A 24,400-nucleotide genomic window follows, 5' to 3' on the forward strand; every position below is an offset into this window, starting at 1 on the left:
CCACTGAGCTATTGGATCTTGCTTTTCAGTGGCCCATAAGGGGACTGCTTCATCATCTAGGTACCTTTCAGAAGTGAGTTGTCTGAGGCTGACAGGAATCAGAAAAAGTTACTTTGTACAATTTCTAGTTACACTTTAAAATTTTCATCTTTGCAACTTTCCCTAATTGCTCCTAGTTCTATTCCCTGAAGCCAAACAAATTTCTGTCTCCCTTTCACCTCCCTTTTCAAGCTTTTCAGATGTTATAAGACAGCTGTTGTGTCCTCCTTTTCCTGTACCCCAGTCTTTTCTAGGCTCTCCAATAAGTCCTCATCTGGTATGAATCTGAAGCTCTTCACTGTCCTTAGTTATCCATCTCTGACTGCTCTCGACTTCATGAATGTCCTTCTTGAAATGTGATACTCAGATCTGAACACTAGCACAGTGGTAAGTGTTAAATACAACAGAACCATTACCTCCATATTTCTAGAAGTTATGTTTCTTATTGCAACCCAAACTTATCAACTTACATGCACCTTACATTATGCCATTAAAATTTTTCAGATCTTTTTCAGTTGAACTGCTTGCTGTCTTCCCATACCTCTCTCATTCCATAGATGTGAAACTGATTTTTTTAACCTAACTGAAAACTTAACATTTATTCCTAGTAAATTTCATTAAATTTAATTCAATGTTGTAGTTTGCCAAGGTCTTTTTGAAAACTGGACCTAGATTCATTATTACAATGAAGGAATGATATTATTCATTATAATTAAGGTAAGTCAAAAATTATTAGCTACTTTGATTCTGGAAGATAGGTGGGAGAAGGAAAATAAAATAAGAGAGGAGAAAGAGCGAGAGAGCCCCAGTAATTGTTATTGTAGTTGAACTCCCATAACTACTATATTATATCACCATGTTAGGTTTATGCTGTATTTCCTGAATCCAACATTTTGTTCTTCTTTATGACTTTGTGGTCTATAATGTGCTTGGACAATAATATTGCTTCTATTTCTGTCTTTGTTGATCTTCACCCACTGTGTTTCACCCATCTGGTTTCTATATATCATCAGATAAGTATCTTTACTAGTATTCTTATCTCTAGTCAGCCTTTCTCCACTTCCAGTCAATCCTTCACATTTCTTCTAGCTTAATTTTGCTAAAATACCACTTTGATTACATTATTCTTCTTCTCAAAATTCTTTAATGGTTCCTCAGAAGTCTGGTTCTATCTATCCAGCATGAAGTCCTGCTTAGGACCATCTTAGGCCATCTCCAGTTGTCTTTATTTGTATCTTGCACTGAAATCAGATGGTGACTTTACACAGCCCTCTCTCACATAAATCCAGTTCTCTTGCATGTTTTAGCACCATCTGCCCAATGTCATAGTCCTCTTTGAGAATGAAGGACAAACAACAATTACCTCCTCTTTCACCTTCTTATATACTTCAGTCAGATTTTTTCTTCATCATTCTCTGAAAACACCATTTGTATTCCTACTTTTATAGTTTAACTTACTGATTCTAGCTAATATTACCTCCTAGATCCTTATACTCTGCCCATCCACAAGGTGGTCCTTTTCCTGGTACCACTATTTATATGACCTTGACTAAAATCACTTAGAGTTACAGTCCCAATTTCCCCTCTATAAAATGAAGACAGTAATAGTTGTCTAACCTGATTCACAGGAATGTTTAATGAGATAGTAATTGAGAAAGTGATTTTTGGTAACTTTAAAATACTATACAAATTTGAGTTCATATTATTGTTTGGACAACTATTCATCTAACAGGTAGCTGGCACAGTAGATAGAGTGCTAAATCTGTAGTCTGAAGACCTGTATTTAAATGTAGCTTTAGATTAGTTCTGTAACTCTGGGACAAATAATTTAATCACTTTGCCTCAGTTTCCTCAATTGTAAGAGATGGATGATAATCTTTAATATTAAGGTTGTATATTTATTTAAAATATATTAAGGAATATGGTATAAGGTTTTGGTGTAAACCTACTTTCTTCTACACTGCTTTCCAGTTTTCCCAACTTTTTTTAAAAATCAAGTATAGAGTTTTTCTTGTGTAATTTATGTTTTTCACTTTTTTTGATCACTGCATTATTAAGTTCTATTGTTTCTGATTCTCCCTTGTCCAAACCATTCCACTGATTTAGTGCTTTGTTTTTTAAAATCAATACTAGATAATTTTAATGACTGCTGCTTATTTTGAAGTCTAGACATTTTATTTCCCCTTCATCCCTACTTCGTTTCATCATTTCCCTTGATATTTTAGATCTTTTGTTTTAACAAATGAATTTTGTCATCATTTCATCAGGTTCTATAAAGTAATCTCATGATAATTTGATTAGTTTGACATTTAAAGTATAAATTAATTTTGGTAATATTATCATTTTTATTGGTATAGCCTAAGCACAAGCACTGAATATTTCTCCAACTATTTAAGTTGTTCTCTATCTCTTTGAGGAGTACTTTGTAATTGAAGTCTTTTGTGTGCTTTGGGAGGTTGATAACCCAGATTTTTAAAATATTTTATTGTTATTTAGAATTTTATGTCCTTTTCTACTATTACTTCTCATATTTCTTTTTTGTTGTTGTTGTTATATAGAAATGCTGCTGATTTTTGAGGGTTTATTTTGGGTGTGTTGCATGCACTTTCAAAGGAGGTTATTATAGTATTAGTTTTGCTTAATAATTTTGCTTTTTTTTTTTTTTTAAAAAAAAAGCAGAGATAGTGGAACCAGCTTGAACTGGTGGTTCAAGAGAACTGAGTGTTAGTTTTGAGTATAAGTATTTACATCTTGAAAACTGGAAAATCAGGGCTTAATTAGTGTTTTGTTCATTGTCTACACTTAAGAGGGTGGTGGGGAAAATGCCAACAAATGCAAATTAAATTTAAAAGTGTTTTATGAACATATTTTCCCTTTCAGAGCAGCTATTAAACAGCATACTCCTACTTACAAGACACCTTTGACAAAACAAGAGTAATCTATAAATGCTAATAATATATAAAAAAAATAAAACCAAACACATCATTAAAACAACAGCAACAAAAATTTTAATAGGTATAAAGTTTTGTATTTGGGCAAAAATTATTAAATATAATATGGGGTAAAACATGGAAAGATAGCAATTTTATGAAAGCTCTCAGTGTTTTATTGGACTTCAAGCTCAATGTGTACCAGTAGTGTGATGTGATGGCCCAAATACTCAGATAATCATGATTGTGTGAACAAGGGTATAACTTTCAGGAGCAGGGAAGTGATCTCCTTCTGTATTCAGCCTTTATCAGAATTGATCTTGAGTATCAGATTCAGCTCTGGGTGCCATGACTTAAAAAGGACATTGAAAGACTGAGAAATATAAAGAGAAGGGTAGCCACTATGGTGAAGGGCCTTGGGCTTATGTTGGGCTTGGATTAATTGAAAGAACTGAGCATGTTTATCCTGGAAAAAAAGGGAGATTGATGGGGGGATGTGATAGCTATCTTAAAAATGTTTTGCCTTTATTATTTATGTAACAGATGCAAACATTGGGTTTCCTCTACCAACTTACCCCTAACTTAGACTACAGTATGACTGGCTATTTCTCCCCTTAGAGTACTAGGAATAATCCCAAGGGGTTGGTGGTTTCCCCAAACTTAATTATTTACCTGCTATGTTATTACTCTTCAGTATTGATCACCAATGATTATTGCTCTAGTATTAGTTGGATTACTTGGACTTTTTTCAAAATCAGTTAATTGATTAACAGCTTTAGGGGATATTTATGAGAAAGTATGGTAAGGCGGAAGTGGAAAAATGACCCCATGCCCCTAAATCAGGACACATTCTCCCCTTGATATACCCACTTGGTTCCTTGGGGAAGTTAATACACACTTAAAGCAATGATCACTAGTGGTCCCACCACGTTTCTCTTTAAGTGTGGCAAAGTGAATGAACTTATTGCTTTACTTGCAAGAGTAGTGCTGCAGCTGCCAGCATTCAATCCACTGCTGGAACTGGACAAGCGGGCTACTCCTCAGGACTGGCTTCTCAGTGGGCTTGGTTTTGCTTACTATCAAATTTTGTTATGGCCTCCAGTCATTAGCCCTCTAAGGATCCTTTCAAAGCTCACAAGGTTAAACTTGGTTTGTTCTTTTTCTGATACTCACTTACCCCAGGTCAGAAAAGAATAAATACATCACAGACAGAAGAATAGCAACATCATGTATTAAGACAACTTTTTTTGTTTTTTAAATCTTTTGTGTCAATGCTCAGTTCTAGTTCAGCAACACCATCTAGTAAGAGGAGAGAAAACTGAAAATACCTGCTTTGCAGTAGTCGGGGGAAAGGACCATTGTGTCCACTATTCTTTGAAGCAGGAGTTTTCACAAGGATGGATAGCAGGCACAGAAGGTCACACATTCTCTAACGACTGAACCTACAAGGTTCCCTCTTCCCTCCTTCCCTCTCTGTCTCTGTCTCTGTCTCTCCCACTCTATCTTTCTCTCTCTCTGTCTCTTTCTCTTCTTAAAAGCCTGATTCATTTTATTGATGTTTTCATATACATACATACATATATATGTATTTATTTATGTGGTATTTTGTTTTTCCCGCAGTTACATGGCAAAAGAATTTTAACATTTTTACAAGATTTTCAGTTCCAAATTTTTCTCCCTCCCTTCCCTTCTTTCTTCTGAAGATGCTAGGCAGTTTGATATAACATGTGCTATCATATAAAACATATTTCCATATTAGTCACAGTTGTGAAAGAAGAAAAAGATCAAAAGGAAAAAAAAACACATGAGAATGAATAAAGCAAAAAAATATGCTTCAATCTGCATTTAGAGTCTTATCAGTTTTTTTATGGGGATTCAGATTCTTCTCTCTCTTGAGACAGAAATTTAAAAACTTAAGAATGTCTTGAAGACCTGGGTAAGGGAACCATTAGTAGATCAGTGCTCACATATGTCTGACACCAAAGGGCAAAGGCTCAGTTGGTGGAGGAGGTGGGAGGGAGAACCATCCATGACAACACATTCTATGTTTTTTGTTTTTTAAAAACATGGTTCCTTGCTTTATTCCTTTTTAAAGGTACTGAAAACAAAGAAAAGATACTTTGGCAATCTAGAAGGGTATTGTTCTTTGGGCTTCCTATTTTAAATTAATATGGTTAATTATGAATTAATCTGGATCTATGAATCCAGTATGGTGGCTCTTGGATGTGAATGTGACCAAAGACTAATCCAAATAGTTCCAAATCATAATCTTTAAAAAAGGAGCATTTACTTCCTAATGCTCAAGTGTTCTTCTATGCATTTTTTTTCAGTTGTTGTCTAATGCCTCTAAAATATGCTTTTAAATGAAACTTAGGAAATGATAAAAATAAGTGAATGAGACTTATTCTCATCGCTATGTGGGACTCACAATATAGTAAGCTGAGTTCACAGAATATTACTAACAAGATAAAATAATATGTCCTATTCTTCACAGTTGGTGGGGTCACTCTTAAACTGATATTCTTTGCATTGATATTGAATTTTCAGCAAGATTTAATTCTTTGTGAGAATCGGTGTGTGTGTCTTTGTGTGTGTGTGTGTGTGTGTGTGTGTGTGTGTGTGTGTGAAATAATAGAAGTAGGATGAGGATATACATTTTCTTGATCAAAGTTCTACGAGTTTTCCATTATATCACACTTATTAGGCATTCATACATTGCCTAGTACTGTTATCTCTTCTTATGTATGTGTATTATATGCCCCGTTAGACAGCTCTATCTTTGCCTGGCACAGAGTAGGCACTTAATAAATGTTTAAATGTTTATTGACTGGCTGACATTGCATCCTCCACAGTTTTCACATAGTGTCTTGCCCATTAGGAGTTAGCTAATTTCCTACCTTGTAATCAAAAGGTCAGTCAGTGTGAATGCTGGCAACTTAGCCTGAAAGGTGGGTCAGTCTGTCTTGCGTAAAATTGGTTATTTGGGCTAACTTTGGATCTATTAAGCTAGCTTGAAATGTAGCTCAGTTTGTTTTTTAGCACGAAAATATGGTGGAAAGTAATACTTTGGAAAACTGTGCTGTTGCAAATGATGGAGCCTTGGGCTGTGTGGAAGCTTGTGCAGGAAATTTCACTCTTATAGTATAGGCAAATGCCCTGCCAGCCGGCCTTCTCCAGATGTCCTTCTGTGGGAGCCATCTGGCCGAGAGAACGGAACCACCACTCCCTGCTCCACCCTCTGGTTGCCACATAAACACACCTGTTCAAACTTCAACCATGGAACCACAATCCCCTTTTACTTTTTGCTTGACCTGCTGGAAATTGGAGCTGTTTGACTTAATTTTTATAATTTCAAAGAAATCTCTGAACTATTAACTTGTAAGGATTAAAATCACAATGGCAAAAAATTGTGTGTGTGTGTTTGTGTGAGAAAGATAGAGACAGAAAGAAGAGAAAGAGAGGTAGAGAGACAGAAAGAAAGAGAGAAAGAGAGAGAATGAGGGAGGGAGAGAAAGAGGTGGGGGAAGAGAGAGAATGGGGCAGTGTTAAGGAAGAAAGGAGAAATAACACCACATCTGTTATCTTTTTAAGACAGGGATTCTTAAAGACACCTTTTGGAAGTCTGGTGAAGCCTATGGATCTGTCTTAGAATAACATATTTAAATGAGTAAGGTAAAATGTATAGAATTACAAAATAATCATATTAAACTACTCCAGGTTAAAGAATTCTGTAAATAGGTACTCTGCCATTTCACCTGACTGTCCCTCTTTCTTTAGAGAACATAGAATGATAGAGCTGAAAGGGACCTTGAGGATCATAAAGTTTGGATGTTACTAGAGAGATCAGTATAAAGAAGATTTTGTAGGTATTGTTATAAAGGTTAGTTTGGCAAGGGCCTGAATCAAAAGCAAGAGGCCATTTTGGAGTCACTTGTTATAGTCAAGATAAGCAGAGGTAGGGGCCTGAGCTAGGGTGTTTGCTATGGTAAAGAAAGGAGGAGATAGATCAGGGGTATTTTGGTAAATGTTTAACAACTGGATTTTCAAAAAAAATTAAAATGCACAAAGCATGCTTTTAAGTTTAATAGGCCTTGTTATTTTTTCTTCCTTATTTTCTTAAGTCTAGACAATCAAAAAAATAAATCATTCCTTGATTTGAAGTATTTACTGATTTTTTTTTTAGGTATATATTCTCAAACTGAAAAATCTAACAATCAACTTGCTGATTTGGGCTTGGCTTCTGAAAAGCTCTGTGGTAAATGCTAGAGGTATTTCAAGAGAAATTTGATAGAATTTGGCAATTTAGTAGATATATAGGGGTTAGGAAGAGCAGAGTCAAAGTTGACTGAGCATGGTAGTATCTTTGACAAAAGTGAGGTTAGGAAAAGGGTAAATTTTAAGGAAAGATAATTTTTTTTTCCTGAGGCAATTGGGGTCACACAGTTAGTAAGTGTTAAGTATCTGAGACCAAATTTGAACTCAGGTCCTTCTGACTTCAGGGCTGGTGCTCTATCCACTGAGCCACCTAGCTGCCCCCTAATGATTTTGTTTTAAGGGGTGTTGATATCCAACATCCAGTTGACATTTGAGAAATATGGAAATGGAATGTTGGGGAGATGTTAAGGATGCAATTCAAATATAGCTGGGGATAAGAGGAGTTGAAAAAAATAAGGATAATTTTTCTCCATCCTTCTTTGGTGTGACCTAGTAAATTCATTGCCTGCAAAAGGCTGCAAAACATAGTTCTTTCCTTTTTCTGAGACTACCAAAAATAAGTGTTGAAGTAGGGATTTTATATTGGCTAAAATAGACCCCTTAAATCAGAGGAACATATGCATATAGCTAGAATGAATGATTAATATTAATATCTATAACCCCTAGACTCTGAAGGAATTCTACCAGTCTCTGTGCTATAACTTTATTTGACCTACTCAAGATTAATGCATTTCTTTAAGGCTTCAGTTCCCTTCTACTTCATTACAAAACCACATGGCCCCCATTACCTGCAAGATATTCAGAGGCTGGACTAATCTCTGGATAGAGCTGATGTTCTGGAAGTGGTCCAATGTATGTTATTTCTCCACAGCAGCAAGGAAAACCAAATGTACCACGGAGAAGCAGACCAGGATGCAAAACTCCTTTCCTTAAAAGAGTGAGGACATCCATATCTATATGTTAGTCAATAAATCCTGTAATTACAATGTAATCTAATTACACTGTCAACCTTGTGTACGGTTATATCTCTACTCCTTGAGACCCTCATATAGGTGAGGAGGAAAGTCTGTTATAATTCTAGAGAAACCTTTGGAAAGAATCCAGGAGAAAAAAGAGAATGAGTATTGTTTTTACTAAGTTTGCTATTTGGGATGGAAAAGTGCCATAATTCTGTCCAGGAGACAAATGCCAAAGGAAGCAGTCATTCTGAGAGAATTCCAAAAACAATTGTACAAAATGAGGGCACCATTGCCCCCTATATCATTTTAATGCTTGCATCAAGGTCCACACTGGCCTTTTATATTGGAATCTTTTAACATGAGAGTGAGGTGAAAGCATTTTACCTTTCTACTTACTAGAAGTCAGGATTTGCTTGCAGAAAAAGGAAATAACCAAAATAAGTCTAGAGGTCTTTCCAGGGGGCTTGTAGATAGACTTCTAGGAAAACTTAGCTTCTGGAAGAGGAAGGGCCATGTATATATATCTTATTGCATATAGCCCAGGAAGAGACTTCACACAGAAGAAGTCACTAATAATCTCTACATAAATAGAGTCAGGGTATAAGAACATTTACAAAAGAGACCATTCCTAGATAGCTTGTTTTTTGTGAATTATGTACTTGAGGTGACAAAGTCTCAGTGTGCTTTTGGGTAAAATAGCACAGAGTTTGGTGGAGAAGCTAAGCCCGTGTTCGCTACATGGATATACATTAAATATTTTTGGGAGAAGAAAGAATAAGAAGATAAAGCAGGGCCCTATATAAGAATATATTGCCCCATATGGGATGCCAACAATAGCTCTGTGTCACATAAAAATTTAAAACCCCTAAATGCCCCGGTTTGTCCTAGAAAATAAGGTCACTGAATACTAAAAGGGACCCTAGAAGTCATCTGGTCCAAAGCTTCTTAAACTGGGTTGCAATCCTATACAAGGTCACATAACTGAATGTGGGAGTCATAAAAAATTGGTAACACTAAAAGGTATCAAATATTCTGCCAAAATTTAATTTTTTATATGAAAATAATCAAGCAACACATCTCATTGGTATGCTTTAGTCTTTAACAAATGGTAAAATTATATGTATACTAAAGAATTATTTTAAAATAAATTTCTTTATGATTTATTATTGGAAAAGGTTTGACTAGTATACCTATTTTATATACCTACATACCTGGGATTGTGTAAAAATTTCTCAGATGAAAAGGGATCATGGGAGCCCTGATCTAGTTGAACCTCTTCACTTAATAAATTAGGAAACAGAGGCCTGAAGGAGTCAATAACTTTTGTCCCCATACATATATAGTACCAAAGCCAATGCTTTCCCCTCAGCTATGGCTTCTCTTCTGACTCCTTTCCCCTTCCCTGCCATGATCCAGGGAGATTCCATCTTTCCAGTCCCTTATCCTCATTTCTCCCAATTATTTTCTTAAACTTTATCTCTGTCACAGAAACTGTCTTTGTTACAGAATCAAAAATACAATCCTGTGGTCCCAAAATTAGAAAGAATTTGTGCTTTGATTGACAGTGTCAACCAAATTGGGAAATTGTTGTTCATGCTTGGTTTTCAGAGGACCAGTGGTATCACAGATGATGTCTTGACTTATGAGTGAATTGGATTAGAATAGGGCAGAGAAGCAAAAAGTTACCAGCCTTATTCTCTCTTCCAGAGTTTTAGAAGTCCAGTAGCAGAACAAAAGTCAAGATAACTGGCATTGGCCCAGGATGCAATGGATGATCTTAGTGGTTATGAAATGCCTCTTGACATAGACTTGGATCTCTTCTGCTTTGAGGGATATTGTAGGAATGCTCTCCTTCCACCTCCATCTCTATACAGAGCTCTTTTTACATAAAGTGTAGGGATATTGTCCTATGTCATTTGATTGATTGATTGATTTACCAAGCTCAAAGCAGAAAGTAGGCTCTTAATCTTGATTGTCAGAGGAAAGAAGAATTTAGTATCATGGAATCTCTTTGCATTGGGACCATAAAGCTATTTTGTTATTTTAGAGATGTATATCTATTTATCTAGATATATGTATTTACTATTTTACTCCATTACATGGTGGTAGAGTCTTCCAGGTTTCCTGACTACTAGAATTCTTTGTTCCTGACCCACAGGTTTCCTGACCTGTACCTTAGAAAAAGAATTGATATTCTTACCTAAAACATCTCTGTGTCTTTCTAATAACTGCCTGCTCTCTATTTCTCAGGTTGTTGTACAGCCCCAGGACTTGAGTTCAAAAATTGCCTCTTATACTCACTTCTTCTTAAGTCACTCTCTGAGCCTCAGTTTCCTTATCTGTAAAATGAAGGAGTTGGACTTGATAATTGTTTAGATCTAGAAAAGATCTAATTCCATGATTCTATGGTGTGTGTGTGTGTGTGTGTGTGTGTGTGTTTTCAGTCTCCTCCTCCTCCTCATCTTCTTCTTCTTCCTCATCTTCTTCCTCGTCTTCCTCTTCCTCTTCTTCATCTTCTTCCTCTTCCTCTTCTTCGTCTTCTTCCTGTTCCCCTTCCTTTTCCTCTTCCCCTTCCTCCTTTTCTTCTTTTTCCTTCTTTTTCCTTCTTCCCCTTCTTTCTTCTTCTTCCCCTCCTCCTCTTCCTCTTCCTCCTCCTCCTCCTCCTCCTTCTTTTATTTCTTCTTGTTCTCTTCCTCCTTTCTTTTTCTCTTCTCTCTCTATCTGTCCCTCTGTTTCTCTGTGTGGCTCTGTTTCTGTGTCTCTGTGTTTCTTTTTCTGTCTCTGTCTCTCCCCAAGCCTTGCCCCACCAATATTAGGCACAATCATACCTGCTTTATGAGAAGAATAAAATAAGATAGTATTTACAAGTAAAAAGCTCTCCTGAAATGTAGAGGGTAAGAGGTAAAATGAAAAGCTAGAATGTGAAATGAAGCTGACAAAATCTACCCCTTCTCCCCTCCCAAATCCCTCAAATGACTTTAGGGGAAAGCTTTAAAACTGAGAGCTTTCTGCTCTTCCCTTTCCTTTTAAGTACCTCATTTGGGTAACAGAATGGCATCATTACGGCCTCCCAGGGTATGCATATGTTCATGGATGTCGTTTCAGATGTAAAATCTCTGTGGCGTTCCAGCATCCTCCATCGCTTTTGGAATAGTTCCAGATCTACAGAAATCCTCACTTCCTTTAACTACGCCTACCCGACTCCTCTGATAACCCAGGCATGGCCCTTTCTCCCCCAATGACTATTGCTTGAAATCCCATTGTCAGAATTTCTTTAGTTTCAGGGCTTGAAGGCATCACCATACTGTGGAGAATCCCATCTCTGTCAGAAATTATTTATGGGATTTTGAACAAGTGACTTAACTTCTCAGTCTCAGTTTTGGTTTTCTTATCTCCACGATGAGAAAATTGGACTAGATCACCTCTGAATTCCCATCCAGCTGGCAATCTATTCTTTTATGATGTTTATAAAACACACATCGCCAGAGGAAGTATTACCTTTTAATATGTTATAGACATTGGCTGGATCTGAGAGCAGGTTTTCCTAACAGGGAAGGGAAGAAATTCCCAGCGATCCTTGGGTATATAAGGGCAAGAGAAAAGGTGGAGATGGGGGGTGGGAATGGCCTTTCACCAAGGAAAAAGGGTTAGAGAAGGCTTAGAGGAGGACTGATTTCACCTATTTTCCATTTTTGCCCGGGGCTAGCCCTGCTATTTCCTCATCCCCTTAGGCTAACAAGAAAATCTGAGCAATAAGCCTGCAACCAAATACATTGAAGCCTGTGTCTCCCCATGGAGACTGAACCGGCTCCTGGGAAAGCCTTGTTCGTAACTGCAGTGGAGAAAAGGATCAGAATTCCAGTAGCGGGAGCTTCAGGAGCTCTAGGTAGCTCCATCTCTTACTGTAAAACCAGAAAAGATAGTGAACCTCAGTTTTCTCATCTGTAAAAGGAGAGAGTTAAACTAAATGACTTTGAGATCTCTTTAGTTCCAAAATGGGTAACTGTGACTGATTCCAACCCTTTACATTTACAGAGGAAGAAACTGAGACCCAGCCAAGATAATGCAGGTAATCAATCAATAGATCTTTATCAAGCATTTATCATATGCCAGGTATTCTGTTATGTGATATGTGCTAAGATGGAAAGATCTTGCCTTCAAGTAGCTTATATTCTAATTGGGGGACAATATGTACGTGTGTGTGTACATGTGAGTCATATACAGGACAAATCTATATTTACAAAACAATTTAGTGAGAAAGTCGTTAGCAATTGGGGCTTTGCTTGCAAGTCTAATGTGTTCCCAGGATTACCATCTGAGATGTCTCTTAGAGATGGGCCAAGTGGACAAATTCCCACTGGCATGAAAGTGCTGCATTGGGGGAGATGGTCAGTCTTGCTAAAACTTCTCCCCATTTTTTTATGAAGTCCCTCTAGAAACAAACCTTTTCATATGGACTTGGATCCATGACAGTTTGTTAATTGGAGCTCTCCCCTTCTGTCACCTTGTCTCTGCAGAGCTCCTTTCTCATTGTGCTGGGGGAGAAGGAGTGTCCACAGGCCACTTGCTTAAGAGCCAAGCTCAAGTCAGAAAGAAATTTCGTGTTTCTTCTCTTGGTGATAAAATGAAGAGTGGGATCAGTAGATCTAAAAGTGGGAAGGGTCCATAAAGATCATCTCTTCATTTCACAAATGAAAAAAACCTTTTGTTAGTGAATTTCACATTATATGGGGAGGGAAGCTAGATAGTGAAAAATCAGAAATAACTGGATTTTGAAATCTTGGGTTCAAATCCTATGTGATGCTTATTATCATTTGAGTGATCTTAGTTTTCCTCATCTGAAATATCCTATACCTCAGTTTTCCTCATCTGAAAACAAGGAAAGATGATGAGAGGGTCTCCGGCTTAGGCCCTTTCAAGATCTAGACGCTTATCATTTTCTGACCTTTTAAGCGGACTTGGCTTGCAATTCTGCAGGAGTACATGGTGGCAGCAGTGTAATAACTTTATAAGGGAGGTCAGAAGTTTAAAAAGCCCTTGTAGAAAGCAGTTCCTTCCTGGAAAGATATTATCAGGAGTCTGACCTTTATCAATGCTGACTCTATAAAACCAAAGATTGGGGCTGCCTCCCTCCGACCCGGAGCAGGAGGAAACTGGGTTGTTTGTATTAAGAGGTGCAGGGAAGCAGATATAGTGCCTGAAGAAGGGTGGAGGAATGGAGAGCATAATACTGGTTTATGTTGATTCAAAGGCAAAAAGTACAGGACTTCTTGAACTTGGAATATTTTTTCCCCTCTGACTGGAAGAATAATGACAGTTTAAAAAAATAATAATGATACGTGACTTATTTCAAAGTGCTCTGTTGCTGTTTGGAGATAACATGATATAATGGAAAGAGTCCTGGATCAGAAGATTCAGCCCCAAGTCCTACTTTTTGCTATGAGATCGTATGCAATTCCTTTCATTGCCCTGGATCTCAGTTTCCTAATTTATCAAACAGATCTATATTAGATAATCTTTAAGGTAACCAATAGCTCAAAAATTCTAAGATTGTATAAGTCACTTAATTTCTCTGAGCCTCAGTTTTCTCAGGTATACAATGGGTACCTTCCAGCATTGTTATAAAGTCCAAATATGAGAATCCACATGACAAGATGACAAGTGAAAGGGAAGAGAATTTATAATCACAAGATAATCTTAAATTATGAACTCTTATTTATTACAGATGCTTAGAAGTTACAGAAGCCTTGAGTTAGCCTTAATTCTTTTTTCTCCCTTAGCTCTCATATTCAATGTGTTGCTAAGACTTAATGTTTCTGCTGTCACATCAGCTTTCATCTGTGTTCTTCTTTCCAATTGTGTGATCACTGTACTAGTCTAGCCCTCATTACCCAAATTATTGCAAATGCTCCCCTAATTGCTCTTCCTGTTTCTTTTCCTTCCAACCTCTACATAACTGTCTGAGTGATACCCTTAAAGGATATGTCCAACCATGTTTCTTCCCCATCCAACAAATCCCAGTGGTCGCCAATGACTTCTAGGATCAAAAATTAACTTCTGACATTTCAAATCTTACAACCTGGCTCCTACCCACCTTAATTGTCTCATTATACTTAAACTATATTCTACACAAACCAGTCTTCCCCCTTCCCACTTAATAGTATTTTATTTTTTCCAATTACATGTAAAGATAGTTTTCAACATTCATTTCTGTAAGATTTTGAGTTCCACATTTTTCTCCCTGCCTTCTCCCCAAGACCACACTGGCCATCTTATTGTTCCTCATATATGGCAACATCCCATCTCCCAACTGTGTGACTTTGCCCAGGTTGTTCCTCATGCCTGATTTGAATGTATTTTTTCCTCACTCCTACATCCAAAATCACTAATATTCGTTTGTACTCAGTTCAAATTCTTCTCTCTACATAAAAGTTTTCCTGATTTCCCACCTAACTCTTCAATACTAGTGAATCTCTCCCCATTAACTTCTCCTTAATTGTCATGTGTCTATTCAGGTCCATATTGTCTTTTTTGAGAACAGTGGCTACTTAATTTTTGTCATTGTATTTCCAGCCTCCAGCGCAGTACCTGGCTGAGTATCAATACTGTGTGTTTAATAAATGTTTGTTGATGGAACTTTAGTGTTTCTCTCGTTTCCCAGATAGGGAACTCAAATACAGAAGCTCAAAGCACATAATCCAGCAATAAAATTTCAGTCTTGTTTTCTGTCCTACTTCTGGATGGCCTCTGATTTTGTGAAAATGTTTTTCATAGTTCAACAAATTCAATTTAATAAGTATTAATGGCTTAGTATGGACAGAACACTCTACTAGCTTTTGGGGGAGAATCAAGGTTTATGTAACAAATCATCCTTGGCATCTTCAAGCTTAGAATTAAGTGGGAGTGATATAATAACTAGAATACAAGGGGAGGTGTGACAAAGCACAGAGTGAGGTCTGAAGGGGGAAAGAACATGGCCACCTGGAGGATCAGCGAAGGTTTCTTGAAGGAAATAGAATTTGAATTGGATTATAAAAAATATTTTGGAATTCAAAAGGGACGGGATGAAAAAAAGATATTTCAGGCATGGGGCACAGCATATGCACAGGGACAGACAGACACAGGAAAACAGAAGGTGATTGAAAGCAGTGAGTGGTGCAGTTTGGTGAGAGTAAATAGGAAAGAGAAGAATTTGAGGTTAAGATAGGAAATATAGTATCAGACTGTGGTTGACCTTGAATAGCAGGTAATGGAGTTCAAACTCTTGCTCAGGAGGTAATAGGGAAACTTCGAAGATTTTTGAACAGAAAACTGATTTTAATTTAGATCCTCTATTTTGATTTCAATGCCTTTCTTACTGTATTATATGCAATAGAACTTTGCTTTTTAGAGCCAGATCATACTCAAATCTTTCCCAATCTTTCTTTTAAGCTATCCAATTGCTGATGTCAATCTTAAACATATGGTGTACATTTCTGTGTAAAAACATAAACAATTTGTTCATGTTAAGTTCCTTGAAATTGATCTTTTTTTTTAATTTAAATTTTATTTTATTTAATAATAACTTTGTATTGACAGAATCCATGCCAGGGTAATTTTTTACAACATTATCCCTTGCACTCGCTTATGTTTCGTTTTTTCCCCTCCCTCCCTCCACCCCCCCCCAAGATGGCAAGCAGTCCTATATATGTTAAATATGTTGCAGTATATCCTAGATACAATACATATTTGCAGAACCGAACAGTTCTCCTGTTGCACAGGGAGAATTTGATTCAGAAGGTAAAAATAACTCAGGAAGAAAATAAAAAATGCAAATAGTTCACATTCGTTTTCCAGTGTTCCTTCTTTGGGTGTAGCTGTTTCTGTCCATCATTTATCCATTGAAACTCAGTTAGGTCTCTTTGTCATAGAAATCCACTTCCATCAGAATACATCCTCATAAAATATCGTTGTCGAAGTGTATAATGATCTCCTGGTTCTGCTCATCTCACTTAGCATCAGTCCATGTAGGTCTCTCCAAGCCTCTCTGTATTCATCCTGCTGGTCATTCCTTACAGAGCAATAATATTCCATAACATTCATATACCACAATTTACCCAGCCATTCTCCAATTGATGGGCATCCATTCATTTTCCAGTTTCTAGCCACTACAAAGCAATAGAACTTTGGAGAAAGGTTTGCTCAATGTGAACTGGGGTAGAAATAAAAAGTTACTAAATTTAAGGAAGTCACAGAAGAGGAATGATACTTTCATTCATTGCATTATAACTCACCTGTACTCAGTGTTTTGTACAAAGTTACAAAGCATAACATTCCAATTGGATAGAGTGGACCCTCACTCTTATATATTGTATATACAATATTGTACATATTGTTAGAGAAGGGAGGGAACAAACATTTCTTAAGGACGTACTATGTGAAAGAAACTATGTTAATCACTTTACAAATATTATTCCATTTGAACTTTACAATCTTGTAAGAAAGTATTTATTACTATCCTCATTTTACAGGAACTGAGACCAAAGTTACATGATTTGCTCAAGGTCATACAGCTAGTAAGCATCTGAGGCTGAATTTGAATTCAAGTCTTTCTGACTTCAGGCTTATGCACTGTACTTGCTGCTTAGAGATCATTGTGCCTTGGTTAAGCATTATGACTTTCTTTAATAATTCATTCAGACTTAATTAAAAATCAGTGAGACCGAGGAAGCTATGTGGCACAGTGGATAGAACACAGTTCTGGAGTCAGGATGACCTGAGTTCAAATCCAACCTCAGATGCTTATTAGCTATGTGATCCTGGACATTTCCCTTAACCTCAATTCCTTACCCTTCTCCTCCTCTTGCCAAAATCAGTGAGACTAAGTTGAATTCTCATAAATAAATAAAATCTTGCTATAATTAATAAAGAGGCAGTATTACATAATACTGGAGGTCTGGTTTTGGAGTCAGAAAGACTTGGGTTCAATCCTGCCTCCAATACATAATAACTGTGTGTTCATGGAAAATTCTCATTTGATTTTCTCAAAAGACTGTAAGATAGGTGCTATTCTTATCAATTTCATTCTATAGATGAGGGAACTAAGTCACAGATAGATTAAATAACTTCCCTAGGTCACCTAGCTATTAAATGTCTGAGGGCAGATTTAAATTGAAGTTTTCCTGACTCTAAGTCCAGTAGTATCTACTGCCCTGTCCAGTTGCTCATCCATCAGCATTTCTTCTTGTATCCTAATTATAGATTTTGGTAGCCAAGAACTGATCTTAAGCAAAGTCTAAGTTTTCTTTAAGAGAAGAGGTTCTTTTTCTAATAATGTTTGTTTCATTGATTCATAGTCAACCCCTCAACCAAAAACTCACCAGGAAAAAATCAAAGCTTTGCAGTAAATGTTATCATTCAATCAGAATCTGGTCTTCATTGAATTTGAGGAATTTTCATTTTCTTTCTGTGTGTCTGATGTCGGAAACCTGACTTTTTAGCTTTCTTTTTGAGTGACTAAGGCTAAATTATTTCAACTTATTCTTCTGATGATGCTATTGTAATTTCTTGAGTATGATAAATCAGCTCTCATTCCCAGGCTGTTTCAAATCTTTGACAAACATCACCTTAGGGATGCTTGACAGCTAGTAACATCAAAAAAATTCACAGAAGCTAGGCAGCCTTTTGCAGAATTGCCATTCTTGAGTCTTATGAAATGTTTAAAGAAATAAGGGAGGATGAAGGAAAAAGGAAAGAATGAAGGGGAAAAGAAAGAAGGGAAGAATGAAGAAAGGAAAGAAGAAAGAAGGAAGAAGGGAAGGAAGGAAGGAAAGAAGAAAAATGAGACAAGAAAGCATTTATTGAGCTAAGCATTGACCAGTCAGTCCCCTGCCCTCAAAGACCTTACATTTTAATATAAGATAACACACAAATAGAGGCTGAAAATATAGGATAAGAGATTCTTTCTGTGCAGGTAGAGTTACAGTGGATCTCTGTAGGTAATCAACTCGGGAATAAATACAAGTGATGATGAATCCTAGTGGTTTCACTTCATGTACCAGGAAGTAAAAGGACCTTTGTTATCTTTCAGCAATTTGCTGGATAAATTGTGCTCTTGGATAAGGCACTCCTATTATTTTTTTTTATCCCTTCTACCTGAAAATAACTGATGTTCTGTTTCCTTTGCATTTCTCTTCCCTGGTGTTTATGTTGAAATTTTTGTGTTTATAATTTTAAAAGGGTAGTACTAGATGATCTTCAAAAGTCCTCTTCTACCTAAAAAGTTCCATGATTCAGTGATGGGAACATTTGGCTTTTTTCCATGGAGAATATTTATAAGGTGCTTTCAGTCTCAGCTAAGAAGGATGATTCAAATGTAAGGATCACTATGATGGTTCTAATGAAACTTGGGGAATTTTTTTTATGAACAAACTGCTCTGTTTCCCTGACAAAATAACCAGATTTGTGCTCTATGGGCACACTTGCAAATGTTTGTGGATTTTCCTCAGGGATCAATTTGCGTTCTCCCCCCATCTCCCTCAGTTTTTGTTCATATTCAACATAGAGAAAATCATGAAGATAAAAGGGAGCTAAACTTGCTTCGCCCTAAGAAGTGGGTTATTTTTTCAGTGAAATATTAATTTTTGCAGCCAGACATATTTCCTGAGCTGTGAAAAACTATTGGGGGCAAAAGCTAAATCATAAAGAAAAAGATGCCTATTTCATTTTGGAAAGGTCTTTATTATTTTAAAAGAAAATCAGTTTTAGGGGTTGAAAGAGGGACACATGCTATTTTTTTTTCTCTATGCAGCCTTCTCCATGAGACTCTCTAAGGGCCGCAGAAATATAGAGAATAACAGATAGTGATGTTGGAATTTCCTTGAGACTCTTTATGGTTGGGTAAAGAAGGGACATATTGACCCAGCTATTTAACAGGGCACATTGGACTGATGAAATAGATTTTGGAAGGAGAGCTGCCTCTAGAGAAGGGTCAACTTTACTCTCTGGTTCGTTACTATGCTCTTTATAGTGAGTTTGGCCTTGACTGTCCTGAAGGACATGAAAGGCAATGAAATAAAGTAGAAGGATAACTGGACTGAAAGTCAGGAGCCTGGGGTTGCTTTGGAAGCAGTCCCTCTTCTAGTCTTCCCCACAACTTCCTTCCTTCTCCACCTCTCCCAGCCCAGCCTTCAGCATTACTGTCATGCTCGGATAGGCCAAATCCATCAGCCTTTTCATCCACTAAACCAGTGTTCAAAAAAAAAAAAAGGTTGTGGAATCCTTTTGGTTGTGGTTTTCATGCCTCAGAAACCCACACCCTTGTGTGGTCATGAGGCGGGACCTGGAGATGATGGAGCCAACAGAAATGCTTTATTTCTATGATAGCCATATTTTCTTTTGAGGAATCCTTGAAAAGACTTTGCAGGGAATGTAATTTGAAGACTACTGGGCTAAAGTAGTAGTCTGGTCTAATATAGGACTTCCCAACATCCCAAACCAGCTACTTATATTTGACTGTTAAATCGACAACATTCCATCCACTGAGGCAGGTTTCAGCCCCTCTCTGAAACCTTTTAAACAGGTCTTCAAGCTCTGCTGTAGCTAAAAATTCCATCATTTTGCATCACCTGTTAATAAGTGTTTCTACACTTAGACAGCTTATTCCTCAGGCAATAGACACATTGTTGCTCACTGGGCCAAATAAAAATGCTTTCTGTTTTGTATGACTATAGAAAGACTATATGACTGGGCAGCTAGGGGATGCAGTGGATAGAGTGCTGAGCCTAGAGTCAGAAAGACTCATCTTTATGAGTTCAAATTTGGCCTCAGACACTTATTAGCTGTGTGACTTCACCCTGTTTAATTCAGTTTCTTCATTTGTAAAATGAGTAGAAAAGAACATGGTAACTCACTCCAGTACCCAAATGGGGAGCCCAAGAGTGACTATTCACAACAAGAACAGTTTGCCTCTTCCTGACTCAGGCAATCTTTGAAGATGTAAGATCAGGGAATACAAACCCAAAAAGGGGGTCATACAGCAGAATTAGTTCTCATTTTCTTTTGTGGCAAAGTGATTCCAAACTGGTAGATAAAGGGTTTGTTGCAAATATAGTTTACCTAGATTTAAATCTTTTATTATACATTGAATTGCTGAGGAAAAGATGCAGAGATGTAGGGGTAGAGACTAATACAGCCTGGTGAATTAATAGCAGGTTGAATGACCCCCAAGGAAATAATTCAATGTTAGCTTTGTTTAGTCTTGTGCTATTTAGCATTTCTATCAGCAACTTGGAAAAACCAATGAGTTTAAAATGCAAATTATCAACTTTGCAGATGAAGCAAAGCTGGGAGGGATGGCTAACAGGCTAGATGACAACAGTCAGAGATCAAAATGAAATTGACAGTGCTATTGATATGAATCTTAGAAGATGAAAATACAATAAGAATAATAATAGTCTTAGACCTGTGAAGATTATCTTCTAGACCCAAATATAAAATGGGGACACAACTAGATAATAGATTATCTGAAAAAGATCTGGAGGTCGAAGTGAATTGCAGTAGGAGCTGATATAACAATCAGAAAAAACTAATATAATTTTAGGCTATATTGAGAGAGGCATAGCTTTCAAGAATAGGAAATTATGATCCTACTGTATTCTGTTTGTTTAGACCAAATCAGGAAAATTGTGATCATTTTGGGTGTCACATTTATTGATAAACTGAGAGCACCCAGAGGAGATCAATCAGGATGGCAAAGAACCTGTAGATCAGAGGTGTCATATGCTGGCTGCATGCAACCCACAATAGCCTTACATGTAACAGAAAGATTAAAATGTAGTTCCTATGTGTTGAGGTTTTTTTTTTTTAAAAGAACTATCTAAAATGTGGGGTTTTCTAACTCATCATGTAACCTACAGGAATCTTTATGTATTGCTTAGTAATTCCCATTTCTATTAAAGTTTGAGACCACTGTTTTAGATTATAATTTATAAATATCACCTGAACAAATAAGAGATAAGAATGTGAGCTACTTGAAAAAGAAATTACTTTCATTCTTTGTACTTCTGTCCCCAATGTCTAGCATGCTCTACCACATTATGGCTCTTAATAAATATTTGTTTATTGATTGATTGAGAAGATATTGATGAGACATAAAAACTACCTTGAACTATTTGAAGAATTATTCCAGGAGGCATTCAACTCATTCTTTCTGGGTTTGGAGGGTAAAATCAGAACTTTTTGTAGTTCTGCAAGAGGAAAATTTAGAATAAAGTGGAGGAAAACATCCTAAGAATTAGAGCTACCTTAAAGTAGAATGGGCCACCTTGGTGGGAGCAGGGCAATGTCATGGTTTCCCCTTTGTATGAAGTTTTAAAGCAAACATTGGCTATCCCTTTGTCAGGTATATTTTCAAGGGAACTCTTAAACAAGAATCAGTTTGTCTATAAGGTTACTTAGGTCCTGCCTTGCTCTGGGAGACTGTGATAGAACTCAGATCTCCTGATTTCTGGTCTCATTCTCTAAAATTTTGATCTGTTCTTTGCCTCCCAATCAGCTCTCCAGCTTGCACTTTGGGTTCCTGCATTCCTAATCAGTGAGGATGTGCCATAATTAAGTCCTCCTCAGCTCATCATGTTATTTATGCTTTACCTCTTCCTTCTTTTTAATTTTGCTCTGGAAATAACAATCACTACCATCGTTATCAGAAAGGACATATTAGTCAACAGCCCTATGACTCCATTTATTATCTCTGTGATTTCCCACACCAAAACATTCCTTTTCCTGACCATCATCCCTTAATATGTATTTTTTTTTTCTATTAGAGTATAAGCTTCCTGAGAGTAAGGACTGTCTTGCTTTTTTGGTATTTGTATTTCTCATGCTAAGCATAGTTTGGCACATAAAAAGTATTTATGTTTTTGGTTTTTTTTTTCCCATTCCATTTTTTATTTTATAGATGCAGAAGCCAAGATTTGTAGAGATAAGATGATGTATTTAAGTATATACAACTAATTCTTGGAAGAGCCCAGGCTAACCCAAGTCTCCTGACTCTCATACCCTAATGCTAATTTTTATTTCTTTTTGTCCTTGCTTCTTCCCAATAGCAAAGGAAACAACCTTTTTACCTTTCTTTATTTTGGAATATTTGGATAAACCTCTCTGGGTGGAGATGGGGAGGACCTCTGGAGTACAGGAATGTCTCTGTGATTCTTTAGGTTAAGCTCCCTCCTCCTGGTGTACCTTCCAAGGGTTATTGTTGTTGTTTGTTTTTCCTTCTGGAATAGGACCATGACATCAGAGAAGTGATACCATGACATGCAAATGAATTGGATTGAAGCGAGGGAGAACTGTATGAGGCACCTGCCTCACTTTCCTCTCCAGGGCCATCTGGGTCCAGTGGTCACATATAGATCAGGATAACTGGAGGTGGCCCTGGATGAAATTCAGCTCAATAATCATTTATTAAGCACCTACTATGTGTCAGATATTTGGCTATTTACTAGGGACCCAAAAGACAAACAATGAAACAGTCTCTGACCTTAAGGAGCAGATAGCCTACTTGTGAAAACAAGTACAGAAATAAATAAATATAAAATATATTCAAATTAATCTGCCTGAAAGGGAACATTAACAACTGGAGGAATAGAAGAGGCCGTGTAAGTAGTGCTCTTGGACTGAGCCCTGCCTGAACTTAAGACATTCCAACAGGGAGCTGTGAGAAGGGAGAACCTCCTCTTCCAGGGTGGACAGAGAGTCAGGAAACAGCCTTCCAAACAAGTGGCTTCACTCAGAATGGTCCCTGGCAGTGGGAATGAACCTAAGCATTAAAAGTTAAAAACAGAGAACCCTGAGAAAGGACCACACCCTGTCTGCTTTTGTTCCACATGTGTCACTGGTAGGAGGAGAAAGAGAAAAGACACAATCCAGAGTGTGGGGACTGGGGCCCTGAATGGGAAGGATTTCAACATAATGGAGATTACAAAGTTTGGTGTCATTAAGACAATCTTGGCAGTTATCTTCTCAGGAAACAACATTACCCAACTCTAACCCTGTTGGTCTCTTTAGTATCCCTCAGTTAGGAAGCCTCAGTTTCCCTTTCTGTAAAATGAAGATATTGCAATAAATTAGATTTAAGATTCTTTACAACTATAGAGTCTTTCTCTCTCCTTTTTTCCCCCATTTTCCTCCTTAATCAACTCTCTTTGTTCCCTTACCCATGCCCAAGCTGTTTCATAGGTTAGCCCCAATTGACAACTATTCCTGGGATGGTATCAAATTTTAACTGTTTTTTACTTTATTATCCCCTACCTGGCATCCCTTTCTAGTGTCCCTTTCTTCCAGAGTACTGTTCTGTGCTGCAGATTTGGATTAAACCAATTCTAAGTATCAGTGACATAACAATTTAACATGCTTCCCCTTCCAAGCTGCTGTATTTGGAGCCTTCCCAATTAACCCAGGAGTTTTAGGTACTATTACAGTCCAGAGGGCAATGTATTTTTAGGCAAATGGGAGTTTAACAGTATTGTCCATAACACTGCTGACCATTTACTGAGTCTAGTTCTACTTCAATGAATTGTAGAGCTGAAAAGGGCTCTTAGTGGTCCTTAGTAGTGAGAGGGCTAAATCCAAGGGAGAAATTAGTACTTAATTGCCCAAGGTAACATACCTAGTATAATGATGGAACCAGACTGGCTCCCAGGCTTCTCATTCATAGTCCAGCTCGTTTTTAACGACACCTTCCTATCCTTCCCTTACAAGGCTAGTGCTGCTATTTTTCTCTTCATTTTGTTTAAGTTACATCTGATAAAATTCCGTGAAGGGTTAGGCTGAGGGACCCTTCCCAGGCTTGTTGTGAGGGATAAAGGGCTCTAGAAAGATGTGCCATTGTTATGGCTTCTGGAAGGGGCTGAGTCATCATGCCTTGTGATCAGGCCAAATAATTGGGATCCTGCCTTGTATGATGTGGGATGAAGGAAGATTTCAAATCAGTAAATTTACCTACTTCATTGGAATCAGGGAGGGAGGGATGGGGAGAGCTTGTACTGTTTTTTGGGAAAGATTTATGAAAAAATGAAAAGAAAGGGATGGGGGTTGATGTTTGGAGACTGGGTAAAAGGTGGCCCTGGAGGCAGGAACTACAGAGGAAGCCAACCCGAGAAGGAGGTCTAATGGGGACCCCTGCCAGGCTCTGATTAGCAGAAAAACCTTGCCTCCCCGCTGCCAGATCTTACTGGCTGATGGTGGCTGCCCGCCACCTTCCCACAGAGACACTTTGGA

At 37.4% G+C, this 24,400-nt stretch overlaps 1 protein-coding gene across 1 annotated transcript in view; it reads left to right on the forward strand.

Moving 5' to 3' along the window:
- Positions 1–24,400, forward strand: part of GRK5 (G protein-coupled receptor kinase 5) — a 306,115-nt gene that overhangs the window by 80,547 nt on the left and 201,168 nt on the right. The window lies entirely within an intron of this gene.

This window comes from Antechinus flavipes, chromosome 2 (assembly GCF_016432865.1).
Source record: "Antechinus flavipes isolate AdamAnt ecotype Samford, QLD, Australia chromosome 2, AdamAnt_v2, whole genome shotgun sequence".
Lineage (NCBI taxonomy): Eukaryota > Metazoa > Chordata > Mammalia > Dasyuromorphia > Dasyuridae > Antechinus > Antechinus flavipes.